Here is a 7,961-nt window from a genome sequence, read left to right as displayed (position 1 = left end):
TAAATGGTTTCACCGAGACTTACAGTATGTGTGAATGTCCCTGTTAAATCTAAAATAAGTCTTTTTTTTCTACAGTGTTTGTCTCCCCCCAGTGTTCAAAACAAGAGAGATAAGCCAGTCTGAGAAAGAGCATCTCCACTATTCTCAATGCTGACATAAAAATAATGACACACAGTCATGGCTCATTTATGTTACATAACTGGAATGCAATCTCTTCTTCAAATATATGAACTCATCTTTCCATGTCGCTGGCAGCTGCATGCAGCATCTCACCCCATGGCTTTGACAGAGGCAAACACAAACACAGCCTCAATCATTCATTAGCATACCAAGCTGACTGAATGGCTGACTGGTTTACTGCTGACTATGATAGAAGTTGTAGTTATTGTGTGTTTGAAGATGCATGGTGAACCAGGTAAGTAGGATTTACTAATTCAGATAATATCAGTTGTCAATCACAGAAAAGCACCAAATTAACTTTTTCATATATGTTCCTAACTTTCTGGCAGTCATTGTATTGTCTTCTATGGCAATTCCCATCAATTTAGCACCTGAAAAGGCCAAAAAAAACATTAAAATGTATTTGCAAGTCTGTACGAATAGACTATGTCTGTGAAAAGGATCTTTTTTCCTGATGGTGAGCAGTGTGCAGATTCTTGGCATGATACTTCAAACACTGTTTGACCCAGGTCTGATTGACTGAATGTTTAATCTGAGGATCTGAGGAAAAAGCTTTAAATCCAGTGGACCTATTAAACAGAATAACTTTGGTAACTTCTTCATCTACCTGATCATTTTTTTTATTTTTTCCGGGGTCTTTGAACCTCAAAGCATACAGAACCACAAAACCTGCAAAAATCAGAAATGGCAAAGCCAATTTTATACTTTCACACAAACAGATTTCTGCCTCCTCTATGCTGCTCTAATGGCGATGACACAAAGCCAAAGTCGTCACTGTCACAGCAGAGAAAATATGATAGTTGGTGCGTTGTACAATAAATGAGCCATATATCTCTCATGGTCTGTTTCTCACCCAGAGTAAAACCCCCCACGTGTCACAGGGCATAAAATCACCCTTATTTAAAGCATCTTTCTTCGAAACATCCAGCAGCAAACAGCCTGCTGCCATGGCATTCATTAGCGGTGCTCTCTTCACAGTAATTTAATCATAGCAATGGCATCATTAACCATAATAATGTACTCTCTTTCGAACAACCCCCCTGCAGAGTGTTAAGGATCATAATGAATGCAGCGCGAAGAGGCAACATCCCACAGTGGAGAACACGGGCTGCTGGTGCTTGTAGCATTAATTCATGCTGCACTTCACTGAGGGAGTTCAACACTCGATGGGAGAGAAAGAGAGGAGATATCTGCTCCGCTCATCTGTTATGTCACAACCAAAGTGCGAACGGCCTATCACGGTGACATGTGCTGGTTATCACACGGATGAAGTCAGACTTCAACAGCATATCAGGGAAGGGAGGAGGAAGAGAGAGAGAGAGAAAGAGAGAGAGAGAGTGTATGTGTGAAACAAGAAAAAGTGGATGAAAAGTGGGTGAGTAGGTGAAACGAATTTGGGTGGGACAGAGGCTGGACTCACGGTGAAGCCGATGCCGACGGTGGCAGAGAAGGATCCCGGGATGAACTTGCCCTGGTCGTACTGAACCAGCAGAGAGGTCTTCCCCACCCCACTGTCTCCCACCAGGATCGTCTGGAGAGAGAGGAGAGAGAGAGAGAGAGAGAGAGATGCAGCATCATCCGTCCAGGCTCCACACAGCATTGCTGCCTTTGCTTTTCGCCCGAGGCCGGTAGCCACACTGTGTGGGAACACTGTTACTGTACATGTTCATCTGTTGCGTCGCACATGCCTCTGCCCGCCCGATAGAAGTCAGTAATGTAAAGTGATGGGTGGAGGCTGGCTTCATGCCCTCTGGGGGAAGGGGGGGGTATCAGGGCCTGTGGGATTCAGCCAGCCGCAGATGCCGTGTCACTGTATCAGAGATGGCGGCTGCTCAAATCTCAGGCGCATGTTCTGCCTTTGTGCTCGAGCCCCAAGGGGAGTATTAGCGACAGCTCTCCTTGCCCGCTCATCTGAAAAACCTCTTGCACAATAACATAAAGCTCTATCTCTCCCTCTCCCTTTCTCTCTCTCTCTTTCTCTCTCTCTCACACACACACACACACACCACACATACTCACCAAACACAAATCAAGCCACACACACACACACACACACATACATACACACAAATAAAAAGGCCCGGTGTGATAAACATCAGCTCTCATGGCCGAGGGTCATGCGTCATCCCACCAGGGGATCTGAGACGCAGCGCTGGACGTAGGCGTCAATCGGCCTTGTCGCCATGGTTATCGTCACCGTCGGTGGCCGCCGCGTCCGGCCTGCAGCTCCTTGGCAGCAGATGCTTGCCTCTTTTGTTGACATTTATCACCCCCCCCCAGCAGGCCGTCCCCGCTGCCTGCCTCTTATCTGCAGTCTCAAAGAGCCCGCATACAGCAGCACAGCGCTACAGCATGCGGCACTTTGCAACTCGCAGCACGTTCACTTTAATCACTGGCATCCACAGCTTCGTATCCGCCTTTGCCCTGCCGTTAAAAGAAGAAGTTGTTCTTGACATTTTCAGCAGATGCATAGGATGAGAATCGGAGAGGATCTAGGGCTTTGAAGTGGATCAGTGCTCGATTCTTGTTGCAGATGTAGTGGTTTGCCTGCACTCAAGTGCTGAGTTTAGCAGTAACCTTTATACATACAGACAAAGCTTCAGAATCCCTTTCCGCCAACAGACACTGACCTTTTCAAACAACCCGTACAGGATAGAAATGAACCTTTCACAGGATGCAGTTTGTTTTTATCTCTGAATAACAGTCATTAACATGCAAAGTTCTACCACAGAGCTTCATCAACAGTGGGAGTGGATATAAGTCAAAAGATGGCCCGCAGGTACACAGCACAAACCGATGCAGACTGGAGGTGCACCGCTGTGGATGACTCACTGAGTGAAGGGAGTTGTGCAGTGTTTAGATGCAGGCATGTGTGAAACCAACATATTACTATTTCATGCCTTCTTCATCAAATGTTGATGGCAGCATGTAAACGTCTCATAACTAAGTTTGTTGGGAAAACGAGAGGCAGCAGGGAGGCGGTTCATCCTCAGGCATATGGGAAGTGTGTGCGTGCATGTTGGTGTAAGAGTATAATAAGGAGCGGGTGGGGGGTTTACCCTGTCGCAAGGGCCCTGCAGTAGGGGGTAGAGATGCTGGTTATGTTTCCATGGCAACGTGAGATTTCTCATAGCATGCATCAACTCATCCCCTGAGTTGTTTTAGCTAATCAGGAGCGAGCCCCAGAGACGCCTTATAATTATATACTTACTGAGAGACAGGAAAGGTCCATGTGACTGTACCAAGCCCCTGGAAACCCCAGTCGGTCCCTCATGCATGTCACTGTCCAGTGAAGCCAATGCCTGGCAATTTCCTTCACTTAGTAATGAGAATCCCTCCTGAGGGATTTCCTAGTGGGCCAGTAGATAGCTCATTACGCAACATGTTTACTTAAGTACCAAGTGTTTACCAATACACAGGATAGTAATTATGTGATACTTTATAGATCCCCACTGGGACTTTATAGATCCCCACTGGGACTTTATAGATCCCCACTGGGACCCCCCCGCCCGCCCCTTCACAGTCAAGTCAGACTGCAGGGTCAGCTACAAAACATGACCGGTGGAGCTGGTGGGGATTCAGTGTCTTGCTCAAGGACACTTTAGCAGGGTGGATGCCAACATGGGTGCTGGGTCCTCCAGTTGAGGGGTGCTCTCCCTATTCACTATGCAACCCTACTTCATTTAACTATCCCTTGGTGTTGGGAGGACAGTCTGTCCATATACTGTTAATCAACTGGGAATATTGTGGTCTAACAAGTGTAAACACTCTATTAATATAAGATATTTTTAGTGCTTTGTATGCAATTGTGGCATTATGAACTATGTAGTATATGAATTAAGGAGAGCATTGATAAGATTAGACTTGTTAAATTCAACATAAAGAGTCACCAAATGAAACTGACACTATCTTACTAAATTAATACCTAAATTAATAGATATTTAATAAAATGTTAGACATGGCATTAAACTGGTGATTTTTATTCTAATTTATAATTGAAAAAAAAAAATAATAATTTGCTGCCAAATGTATGTTTTGTCTGCAATTCCAGGGGAATAACAGGCCCTTAGTCTCATGTATCTTTTATTCCATTTCCATCCATAAAAACCCACCACACACCCACATACTTCCTGCTATTTCCATTAAAAATGCAAATTCCTTTGGAATAACTTCGAAAAATGCCAGTTGGCCAGGCTTGTCTGTTAATTTGAGCAGGACTGCATGGATTCCCCTCAAGACAGCACAGAGTACAGCAAGTGTCTTTGTTCTAATCCTTCCAGACAAACCTAACTTAGAGTTGACTTAAGGATGAAATGCTGATGACTTCTTCAAAGTGAGAATTATTGTTGAATCAAAAGGATTGCACTGGAAGCTAGAAGTCCATGGTGACCCAGGTGTATCAAGTTCATACTTGGATCTGACTTTGGGTGCCAGTTTCTTGCATATTGCATAATGAATTTTTCAAAGAAATGACTAGTTTTGTTTTAATTTCTAGTTTCAGCGCAGGCTTTATATAGAAAACATCACACAGATTTAGTCATGTGTTATGTGTTCATGTAACTTCATGTCTAGTAGGCTTTGAAGGCCAGATTAGCTCCAAACATAAAATATTTTACAAAGCTTCTAATCACTACAGCATTTTCTAAGAGATCTGAAAAATATTTGAAGAAATTAGGGCCATTTTGTTCAATTTAGCTTGCAAAAAGATGCAACCATCTGCATTAAGTAAGCTGTTTATGTTCTTGTTCAGGTTTGGAACAGAAAGCATACATACAAGAATACATTCTGTGTACATACATACAGTCTGTGGAGCCAAGTTTGTTTCTTGTAGTCCTTGTGTTCTTAGACGTGTATATTTCTAATAACTGTGAAATATGTGTGTGTGTGTGTGTGTGTGTGTGTGTACATGTGTCATATGGACTTGTGCATTTGAGTAGCCTACAGATAAAGATGTTATTTACTCTGCTATAATGTGGAGTACAATTTACTGATTAATAGTCTACTAAGGTATTGAGACTGATGGAGTGAATTACTCAAATTAATTGTATTACCAACAGTTATCCAGATAGATAGAAACCTTTTATATTGGTATTGACAATTTTCCTATTGACCTCTGGGGTCAACAGTTGATACCTCACTGTGAAGAAGGCATGTGTTTCTCAGTGCACAGTGGAAAAATAAAAAGTAAACACAACCCAAAAATGATGTAAAGCCTGCTGGGATGCATGCAGATGCACAAAGCCACTATCACGTGATCTAAAGGGGTCACACTTGAAGCGGGTGAAATGTACCTTTACAACTTTAACGTTACTTGACTTTACAAAAGTGGACGGTAAGTGAAAGCCATCAAAGTAAAAGGTACTGCACATTACATTTTTCTGTATAATTGCTTGTAAATTAAATAGCCTAATTTCCTGAATTTTCTGATTATAGTAGCCAAATCAGTACTTTCACAGCCATTTTGACACATATAGTCCGCAATTCTGGTCAATTTTGTCAATTTGTTTTCTCTTTGATGGTTTTCAGTTTACTAATGCTCATCAAAAGTAATGCCAAAGTAGTCACCTTATGCATTAGGTCTTCATTATAGGGGAAGGGGGTCGCTGTGGGTGTCTGTCCGTCTTCTGTGTCCGTCTCCACCGCGGATGACCCGTAGGCGCTGTCCGAGTAAACCATCTTCATCTCTCCCTGGCTCTCTGCTTCACAGATATACTCCATCTCCTTCATTCTTGTCTATCGTTAGATATTATTTTCTGACCAAAAGCCGAGTGAGCTCGCTCTTAAAATACGCGTTTAAACACGTCGCACAACTTTGTCTCCCCCCGTTTGTCCCGTTTTTCGTTTCCCCTCCCCGCCGCTCCTCACCACCGCCCCCTGTCTGACTCTTCACTCTGGGGAGGTTTATATCCAGAGCTAGAATTTAAATTACCTTGAGTTTTGTTTTTTAACCACAAACTCGGATAAATATTTATATCAAAGAGCTCCGGTTAGAGGCAGACACGGAGGTGTACAGTATTTATGATATGAAATCATGTCAGGCATGTCTACCGTGACAAGGATGTGTTCAGCACCCTGGAGAGCGCCTCTGCAAACAAATTCCATTTCCACCTCCTTCCTCCCTCCGGTTTACTGCTTTAAAGTAGAGGAAAAACTAGCTTATAAAACAGCTGAAAACAGTGAATCCATGTCCACTACCAAGTCAGCATCCATCAGTGACTTTGAAGTCGTCCATGTGGTATAGATTAATACCATAACAGCAACAGATTCAGTCAAATACAGATGTATGAGATAGGATGTCACAATAAAATGCAATATCACATGACAAAAATGATCATTAAAGTGTTTTTTATTGAGCCATCAGTCAAGATGCCTGTCATACGAGCTTTTCCAGAGGCAAACTGTGATGGGCTACAGTTCTCTACTCAGATAAGAGACACAGAGCCCACGATGACTCACCAACCAGGCTGCTGCTGGATACTACAGCAGCAGGGACGGAAACCTTAACCTCCAACTGTTTCAAATGACACTGAACGGGCGGAAGATGACTGTCAAATACAATATAAGTAGACAGTAGTTCTTAACAGTACAACAGAGTGGTAGAGATGAACGGACAAGTATTTCCTCTCAAACCGTATAGAAAAATATCAATATCTCTTACGCTGACCGCTCTGCTTTCTTGTATCGATAAAACTGGGGCTTCACTGAAGCAATTGTGCTGTGCAAGGTAAACAAGGTCACTTGAAAACTCATATAGTGGCAGACTATTAAGAACATAAAAGATTGCATAAAACTAGGTAAAAATGATATTGCAAACTAAGACACAGGACGGGGGGCTCGTTACTGTCTAAAAAGGCATTAATTGCACATCTCTTGAAGCTATTATTCTATAGTAAACAATTCATCTTACTAACTAAATAAAGGCAGCTTACATTTTCTTGATCAGGCTGAAAGAAAAACCCCAAACATATAATGTTGGACATTTTTGGTTGGTGGACTTAAAGTTAAAATGAAACACATCATGACAAATGCTTGTGAACAATAACCATCTGCTAGGTGACAGAGGGCTTTTCACTGTGGCAAACAAAGTATACAAACACACAGGAGTGATAATACTGCATATAAACTGATACAGAGGAGGTATAATATGAGGTCCTTGCATTTGCAGTTTCATCCAATTTAGCATTTTTCGTAGCCTTTTGTTCATAGAATTTTGTAGTCAAAGGGCAACTTACAAAATAATTTGAGAATAATTTTGAATGCAACCCAACAGTCTAGGCACTTCCTCTGACCTGACAAACAACTCCAAGTGGCTTTGTTTGCAATGATGGACATCAAAGACAATTAAACATCTTACAGCCAGTTCAAGAAACTAACAGACAAAAAAATACATTAAAAAATCACACATTCAAAAAAATGAATGTCACAGTAAAGAGAACTAATAATGAAAGAAGACACTGAACCTCTAAACTCAACTCTGCTTTTTGACAAGACAGGACTAGTTCCTTATTTTTTCCTAAATCCAGGTTACAAGTCCAGGTATTCATCGATGTGTCTGTGCAATGGTGAGTGACGCTGCAAGTGTATTATACCTTAAAGCAACACTTTAGAGACCTACTGTAAAGTGAAAGGGTGAGGATGTCATCTGACGTGACGTGACCTTATCCATGACTTTTTAACTTCTCCTCCTTACATGGCAACCAAGTGACCTCTGTGTAACATTATAGTCTTACAGTAAAGTGCACTTCATCTGTCTGCTCCCAATGCTCACTTAATAATGCTTC

This window comes from Centroberyx gerrardi, chromosome 7, assembly GCF_048128805.1.
Source record: "Centroberyx gerrardi isolate f3 chromosome 7, fCenGer3.hap1.cur.20231027, whole genome shotgun sequence".
Lineage (NCBI taxonomy): Eukaryota > Metazoa > Chordata > Actinopteri > Beryciformes > Berycidae > Centroberyx > Centroberyx gerrardi.
The sequence above is the reverse complement of the archived record's forward strand: the minus strand, read 5'-3'. Positions refer to the sequence as shown.